This window comes from Henckelia pumila, chromosome 4 (assembly GCF_033568475.1).
Source record: "Henckelia pumila isolate YLH828 chromosome 4, ASM3356847v2, whole genome shotgun sequence".
In the NCBI taxonomy this organism is placed as follows: Eukaryota; Viridiplantae; Streptophyta; class Magnoliopsida; order Lamiales; family Gesneriaceae; genus Henckelia; species Henckelia pumila.
This window is the reverse complement of record NC_133123.1, coordinates 160,628,948-160,638,186: the sequence shown is the minus strand read 5'-3', so window position 1 is coordinate 160,638,186 and position 9,239 is coordinate 160,628,948.

Genomic DNA, 9,239 nt, shown 5'->3' with positions numbered 1-9,239 from the left:
TGAAGATTGTGAGCCTTGCAGTCTTGATCAGTTTAGAAGAGTCGAGCCGGTATAGTATCGATGTCTTCTTTTATCGATTGATGAACTTGTTTGGATATTGATTGAGGATTTGTTATTTTCAGATTGAAGAGTTTGAAACGACGAGAAGGTATAAGATGACTTTGAAATGGAATAGGACGATTAACTCGAATCCGGATTAATTCGAGTGTCCTAGAAGAAATCAAATACTTGCATGTTTATATGTTTATATGAATTTATGATTGAATTTATATTTGAATGCATGAGATTACATATGCATTCATATTGAGACGATTGATTATTCATTTTGAATCAGACGATCTGGAGATTATAGTTGAGTGGCCTTGGTAGGCGATTTACTACAAGTGTCGATTAACTCACTATAATGCCCTAGAGTCTAGAGGATTAAAATATACCTCGTCCACCTCGAAAGGGGAGTTCGGTGTGATCGTTGGATATTTTAACCTCGGGATCCCAAACCGAAGAAAGAAATAAAGAAAAATTTCATTTGATTATCTGAGTTTGATAATCCAGAAGTTTTAAAGTCATGCATATCATTTTAATTCCGCAATTGAATGAATTACTTGAGGAATATGTGGAATTTGATTTTATATCATGTTTTGATATATTTATGTGTTATTATATGCTAGTCTCTTTTACTGGGAATATTATTCTCATCGGATTATCCGGCTGTTGTCTTGTCTTTGTATGTGTGTTTGGCAACAGGTGGGGCAGGACCGAGTCAGAGATCGCATGGCTAGATGGTCGAGTTGATAGAGTGAGGCCTTGGTGTTTTAGAAGTCGATTATGTAATCGAACTTGTTATGTTTTGTATTCGGATTGTAATAGCTAGAACCGATGCATGTTCTATCCTTTTGAGCATTGATCAACTCTAGAACTTCATGTCTTATTTGGAGAGATTGTGATTTAATGCATGATTATGTTTTGATAAAAATTTGGGAGTTGTATTGCTTGATTTCGGTTCTGTAATTGCTGAAGTTTTTCTGATGTAGCAGAGCACGGACCTCGTGCCTCTTTTGTGCAAGGGTCTGTGCCTCCTCGCATTTCGGAATCTTGGTTTTTTTGTGCATGCACGGACCCTGTGCCCTTCATGTGTAAGGGTCCGTGTAGGCTGGCAGAGAATTGACTATTTTTGATGTTTTGCACGGACCCCCTTCCGAACTTGACCTGGGGTCTATGTGTTCTTGAAATTGTAGGCACAGACCCGTGCACGGATGTGTGCATGGGGTCCGTGCAGGTGTTTAAAAAAAATATTTCATTTACTTGTAATCTTGTAGGCTTTATTATTGTTTATCCTGAGATTAGATGATTATAATCGAGGTCTCACATTAAGTGGTATTAGAGCGTTAAGATCTTGGACTGAATTTAGAAGAGAGCGGGGTAGATCGAGTCCGCTTGTTTTGGCTCCTCGCATGTGTTTGAGTTATTTAATTGATTTATTAAATACGATGCGAGCATGCTTTATTGATTGAGAATTATTTGAATTACATGATTATGTGATTTAATTTATAAAGCATGAATTGATTGAGATATGAACTATAATCATTCATTGAATCCGAGTTTCGTCTTTTGGCTTGAGATCAGAGGTTGTGGGACACTGGAATTTTGAGATTGAAATATATGTGTTCTAATCCCTTTGATTTTAGATGGGTACTCGAAGAAGATTGAACATGAATACTCCACCTGTAATGACTCCTCCGAATGACCATGGCGATACGGTTGAGAATCAGATGGATGCCACGGCTACCCCTATGGAAACCTTACTGAAGAGGTTTCAATCTTTCCGACCACCGATCTTGAAAGGTACGGAGAATCCCGTGGATTGCGAGGGCTGACTGGATGATATAGATCAGCTCTTTGATTCTCTCGACTATTCTGATGACCGGCGAATTAGATTGGTTATTCATCAGCTACACGGAGTGGCTAAGAAATGGTGGACCTCAACTAAGAAAACCATGGAGAACATAGGTACTCTTATAAAATGGATTCTATTCAAGACTAAGTTTTATAAACGATTCTTCCCAGTTTCTTACCGAAAGGATGAGAATGCCGAATTCGCAAATTTGAAGCAAGCAATTTGAGTATCAAAGAATATGTTACCAAATTTGACAGTCTATTGAGGTTTGCTCCACATATTTCTGACAATGAGGAAGCGAAAGCTGACCACTTCATTGACGATTTGAACCCTGATATCTTTACTTTGGTCAATACCGGGAGGCCCAATAACTTCGCAGATGCTATGGATCATGCCAAGGGTGCAGAAGCTGGACTGATGAGACAGAAAGGGAATCGGTTTGCACCTCAGCAACAACAGAGGCAGTTTCAGGCCCAACCGTCCCAATACCAGAATCAACCACCGAGGATTGAAGGTGGTAGCAGTGGAGGTAATAAGAAGAATTACTTTCGTCCCAAGGGAAAACAGTTTAAGAACTCGGGAAGTAGTTTTTCAAGTTCTGGTGGCTCGAAACAGAACAGTTACAGTCAAGGTTCAATTTCCTCTGGTACTTCTTGTAGCAAGTGTGGAGGTCGTCACTCCAGTGACCAGTGTAGTGGAATATTTGGGAATTGATATATTTGTCAGCATACAGGGCATTATGCTAAACTTTGTCCTCAGCGGGGCTTTGAGCAAGAACAGAGTGGAAATGCTTCTCGACAGTCGTCTCAGCCTCAGAGGCAATTGAATGCAGTTCACTCTTTCCAACCTCAACAACAGAATCGTCAAGGAGGCAACCATAATTTGAACCAACCTCCTAGACAGCAGGCGAGAGTGTATGCTCTGAATGAGGATCAGGCTCAGGCTGCACCTGATGATGTGATTGCAGGTAATTGTTCGATATTTGATTATCCTGCTAATATTTTGATAGATACAGGTGTTTCTCACTCTTTCATATCTGAGAAATTTGTGTTGATGCATGTCTTGCCTTTTGATCCATTATCTGCTGTAGTTTCTGTTACTTCACCTTTGGGTGGAGGAATTGTTGCGAGAAATTTCGTTAGAAATTGTGGATTGAGTTTTGAAGGAAATTTGATCGAGATCGACTGTATTGTACTTGGTTTGTCTGACTTTGATTGCATAGTTGGCATAGATGTTTTGACTAAGTACATGGCTACAGTAGATTGTTTTCAGAAGATAGTCCGTTTCAGACCAGAGATGTCAGACGAGTGGAGATTCTTTGGTAAGGGTTCTCGTTCTAAAATTCCTTTGATTTCTGTATTGTCTATGACTAGATTGTTGCATAAAGGAGCCGAATGATTTTTTATTTATGCGGTCGATGTTTTGAAGTCTAGCCCTAAGTTGATTGATATATCAGTGGTTAGAGAGTTTTTTGATATGTTCTCGGATGAGATTCCGGGATTACCGCCTATTCGTGAGATTGAATTTAGCATCGAATTGACGTCAGGTACTCAGCCGATTTCTAAAGCTCCGTATAGAATGGCTCCGATCGAATTGAAAGAACTGAAGGAGCAACTCAAAGATTTGATCTTCAAGGGATACATCCGGCCTAGTGTGTCGCCTTGGGATGCTCCTGTTCTCTTTGTTAGAAAGAAAGATGGCTCTATGCGTCTCTGCATTGACTACCACCAACTGAACCAGGCGACAGTTAAGAACAGGTATCTTTTACCTCGTATAGATGATCTTTTTGATCAACTGCAGGGTTCGTGTATTTATTCGAAGATAGATTTGAGATCTGGGTATCATCAACTGAGAGTTCGAGAGGAGGATGTTCCTAAGACTGCGTTTCGAACGAGGTATAGCCACTTTGAATTTCTTGTCATGCCGTTCGGTTTGACTAACGCCCCAACAGTCTTTATGGGGTTGATGAACCGAATATTTCAGCGCTTTCTAGATGAGTTTGTTATTATTTTTATTGACGATATCCTGATCTATTCGAAGAGCCGTGCTGATCATGCAGAGCATCTGAGAATTGTTTTGCAGATTTTGAGAACTGAACAGTTGTTTGCCAAACTATCGAAGTGCGAGTTTTGGTTAGATCGAGTCATTTTTCTTGGTCACATTATCTCGGGAGATGGGATTTCTTTCGATCCCAGCAAGATCGAGGCAGTTATGAACTGGAGTAGGCCGACTTCTGTGCCTGAGATTCGAAGTTTTATGGGTTTAGCAGGTTACTATCGCAGATTTATCCAGGGTTTCTCTTCAATTGCGAAGCCAATTACCCAGCTGACTCAGAAAAACACGCCTTTTGTTTGGACTGAAGAGTGTGAGACCAGTTTCATTGAGTTGAAGAAGAGATTGACTAGTGCTCCGATACGGTGTATTGCGATGCTTCTCATTCTGGTCTTGGATGTATTCTTATGCAGATGAAGCACGTGATAGCATATGCGTCAAGGCAGTTGAAATCGTACGAGACTCGTTATCCAGTTCATGATCTTGAACTTGCTGCTATTATTTTTGCCTTGAAGATCTGGTGTCACTATCTGTACGGTGAGTCTTTTCAGATCTTTTCTGATCATAAGAGTCTTAATTACTTATTTTCACAATCTGAGTTGAATATGAGACAGAGAGATGACTAGATTTATTGAAGGACTTTGACTGCGAGATTAAGTATTACCCGGGGAAATCGAATGCAGCTGCCGATGCTTTGAGTCGCAAGCTTTGTTCCTTATCTATTTCGACCATTGGAGTGTCTCGTTTGATTGATGACTGTTGCAATTCTGGATTGGAGTTTGAATCAGATAGGAGTCCTATCAGAGTTTGTGCTATCCAGGCCGAGTCAGAGTTGTTTGTGTCGATCAGAGAAGCACAGAAATCCGATGAGAGTATTCAGAATTCGATAGAGAAAGTGAGATCTGGACACCAGTCTGAGTTTCAGGTCAGGGATGATGTTTTACTTGTGAATAACCGTATTGTTGTGCCTGATATTTCTGAGTTGAGACAGCGTATTCTGCGAGAGGCACATTGCAGTCGGTTCAGTGTTCATCCAGGAGGCCGGAAGATGTTTAACGACCTGAAGAGTCAGTTTTGGTGGAAGAAGATGAAGAGTGATGTTGCGAGGTTTGTATCCCGTTGTTTGAACTGTCAGCAGGTGAAAGCCGAGAGAAAGAGGCCGGGAGGTCTTCTGCACAGTTTATCTATTCCGGAATGGAAGTGGGATCATATCTCGATGGATTTTGTCACGAAGCTACCTCGATCTGTTCGAGGATGTGATGCTATTTGGGTAGTGATTGATAGGTTGACGAAGTCTGCTTGTTTTATTCCCTATCGGATGACATATCGTCACGATCAGATGGCCGACTTGTATGTTAGAGAGATTGTCAGATTGCACGGTGTGCCGAGATCGATTGTTTCTGACCGAGATCCTCGGTTTACTTCTCACTTCTGGCACAGCCTGCAAGAGGCTCTTGGTACTAGGTTACACCTGAGTACAGCGTATCATCCTCAGACGGACGAGCAGTCTGAGAGGACGATTCAGACTCTGGAGGATATGTTACGAGCAGTGGTGCTTGACTTTGGCACTACTTGGCAAGATTCATTGCCTCTCGTTGAGTTTTCGTACAACAACAGCTTTCAGACGAGTATAGGTATGGCACCATTCGAAGCGTTGTATGAAAGGAAGTGCAGATCTCCTCTGTACTGGGATGAGATGTCTGAGTCCCCAGACTTGGGACCAGATATGATTCGTGATATGGCTGAGCAGGTGAAGATTATTCGATTGAGAATGAAGACTGCTCAAGACCGACAAGCAAAGTATGCGAATATCCATCGCAGACCTCTATCTTTTGATCAGGGAGACCGTGTATTCTTGAAGATTTCTCCGTTTAGAGGTACTGTTAGATTTGGGAAGAAAGGGAAGTTGTCACCGAGATTCATCGTCCCGTATGAATCTTTACAGAAGATAGGCGATCTAGCCTACCGATTAGCACTTCCTCCTTCTTTATATGGAATTCACGACGTATTTCACGTCTCGATGTTGAGAAAATACCATCCCGATCCTTCTCATGTTCTTCAGCCTGACGAAGCCGAACTTGATGAAACTCTGAGCTACTTTGAGAGACCGATTCAGATCCTTGACAGAAAGGAGAAATAGCTCAGAACCAAATCGATACCTTTGGTGAAAGTTCAGTGGAGTCGTCACGGAGTCGAAGAAGCGACTTGGGAGACAGAATCTGACATGAGACAGAGATTTCCTGATTTATTCATCTGACGTGAGTTCTTAATTCTGTTCTTGAATTCTTAATTATCTTCTTATGAGTTGATATTGATGATTTCGAGGACGAAATCTTTTCTAAGAGGGGGAGAATTGTAACGCCCCATTTTTATCTTAATTGATGTTATTTGAAATATTCAGTGATTTCAGAATTCGAGAGCCGACTTTTTATTAATCAGGGACCTTTTTGCAATTTTCGGAAATTTCAGGGACTAAAACGCAAAATTGAGTTTTGTTATATCTTAGACTTGTTGACTAAGTCTCTCATTTCTTCCCTTCCTCCTCCAAGTCGATCCTCCACCATTGAAGAATGCCCAAAGCTTTCTCAAGCTTTGTGATTTCGATTCTAGATCAATCCGTCCGATAGAATTGAATTCTGACTTGATATCTACGATCACAGCTTCGAGTGCTCCGTGGGATGTAAGTTTATCTTAATTCTGAGAGGTTTGAATTTTTGGATGTTGTTAGAATTAATTTATATTCGGAGAGGATGATTATTAGATAGCTGTGACAGTATATCTAAGACGGTTCGAAGATCTATCGACGAATGGATTTGATATGAGTTTTCTTGTTATTTTCGAAAATCATGAGTTTGAGATGTGTTGGTTTTGTGTTGGAATTGATGTTTGAGGATTGGAATGAGTATTTTGAGTTGTTGTTTTGCTGTCTGCATTTCCGGTTTGATCATTTATAGTCGTTATGCCGTCAGTTTGAACGTCGTTTTGATGTTTTAAGTTATACGAGTTTGTTATGAGTTTGATATCGATTTTGATCACCATGACTTCTTCTGATAGATTGAATTGAAGTTCTTGAAGATTGTGAGCCTTGCAGTCTTGATCAGTTTAGAAGAGTCGAGCCGGTATAGTATCGATGTCTTCTTTTATCGATTGATGAACTTGTTTGGATATTGATTGAGGATTTGTTATTTTCAGATTGAAGAGTTTGAAACGACGAGAAGGTATAAGATGACTTTGAAATGGAATAGGACGATTAACTCGAATCCGGATTAATTCGAGTGTCCTAGAAGAAATCAAATACTTGCATGTTTATATGTTTATATGAATTTATGATTGAATTTATATTTGAATGCATGAGATTACATATGCATTCATATTGAGACGATTGATTATTCATTTTGAATCAGACGATCTGGAGATTATAGTTGAGTGGCCTTGGTAGGCGATTTACTACAAGTGTCGATTAACTCACTATAATGCCCTAGAGTCTAGAGGATTAAAATATACCTCGTCCACCTCGAAAGGGGAGTTCGGTGTGATCGTTGGATATTTTAACCTCGGGATCCCAAACCGAAGAAAGAAATAAAGAAAAATTTCATTTGATTATCTGAGTTTGATAATCCAGAAGTTTTAAAGTCATGCATATCATTTTAATTCCGCAATTGAATGAATTACTTGAGGAATATGTGGAATTTGATTTTATATCATGTTTTGATATATTTATGTGTTATTATATGCTAGTCTCTTTTACTGGGAATATTATTCTCATCGGATTATCCGGCTGTTGTCTTGTCTTTGTATGTGTGTTTGGCAACAGGTGGGGCAGGACCGAGTCAGAGATCGCATGGCTAGATGGTCGAGTTGATAGAGTGAGGCCTTGGTGTTTTAGAAGTCGATTATGTAATCGAACTTGTTATGTTTTGTATTCGGATTGTAATAGCTAGAACCGATGCATGTTCTATTCTTTTGAGCATTGATCAACTCTAGAACTTCATGTCTTATTTGGAGAGATTGTGATTTAATGCATGATTATGTTTTGATGAAAATTTGGGAGTTGTATTGCTTGATTTTGGTTCTGTAATTGCTGAAGTTTTTCTGGTGTAGCAAAGCACGGATCCTGTGCCTCTTTTGTGTAAGGGTCTGTGCCTCCTCGCATTTCAGAATCTTGGTTTTTTTGTGCATGCACGGACCCCGTGCCCTTCATGTGTAAGGGTCCGTGTAGGCTGGCAGAGAATTGGTTATTTTTGATGTTTTGCATGGACCCCCTTCCAGACTTGACCCGGGGTCCGTGTGTTCTTGAAATTGTAGGCACGGACCCGTGCACGGATGTGTGCACGGGGTCCGTGCAGGTGTTTAAAAAACAAAATATTTCATTTACTTGTAATCTTGTAGGCTTTATTATTGTTTATCCTGAGATTAGATGATTAGAATCGAGGTCTCACACAACATGAACATGACATTTAAATTTCCCAATCTCTAGCATTCATTCATTTACCATTTGCTATTACATTTCCTTGATGAGCTATTTGAATTTTTTCTTGTGTATAAAGATCTTCGTCACAGCGTATCATGTATGATTTTTTTAAAAAAAATTGGAGTTGTGTTTGCAAAGGGAGTAGTAATCTATAATGCACGGACACGAACTTGTTATTACATTTCTATAAATTCTTTTCAAAAAAGTGTAAATATGTGGGCGTGTCAGATGTAATTGCATCAAATTGAGTAACAATATAAAATCTAACTTATGGACACATATCGATTCTAAATCTCAAATTTGATCGTTAATTGTGATCTTCATATTTGAACATCTCACATTTTTCAACTACGATTAGACTTTTCTCACGATAAAATTAATTAAAACTATTTAAATAATAAATGGACCCAAGTTAATTTAATTGTGAAATGTTATATGAAAATAACTTAAAAAATGTGTGAGTTAGATTCTTTATTGGTCGTACAAGCAATTACAACCAATGTGAAGAACCTTGGATACGTGAGTCCTTGCGCGACGAAAACTATGATGCGACTACAGAAACCAGTGATCACAGAGGTCATTCATGTCCGTCGTTCGGCAAACAAAATAGTTCATCCTATTGCTCGTTTTGCTTGTTCTATCTTTTCCTCAAAAAAATTGTGGTTACTCCACGTTATAGGGTTAAGCCGGATTAATTGAACTTGTACATAATTTTAGCTCACATAAAAAGATTTTGGACACAACACAATAGAAAAACATATAAAAATATACATATACGGGTAATTTTTTTATAAAATAAAATATATTATCAAAAAATGTATA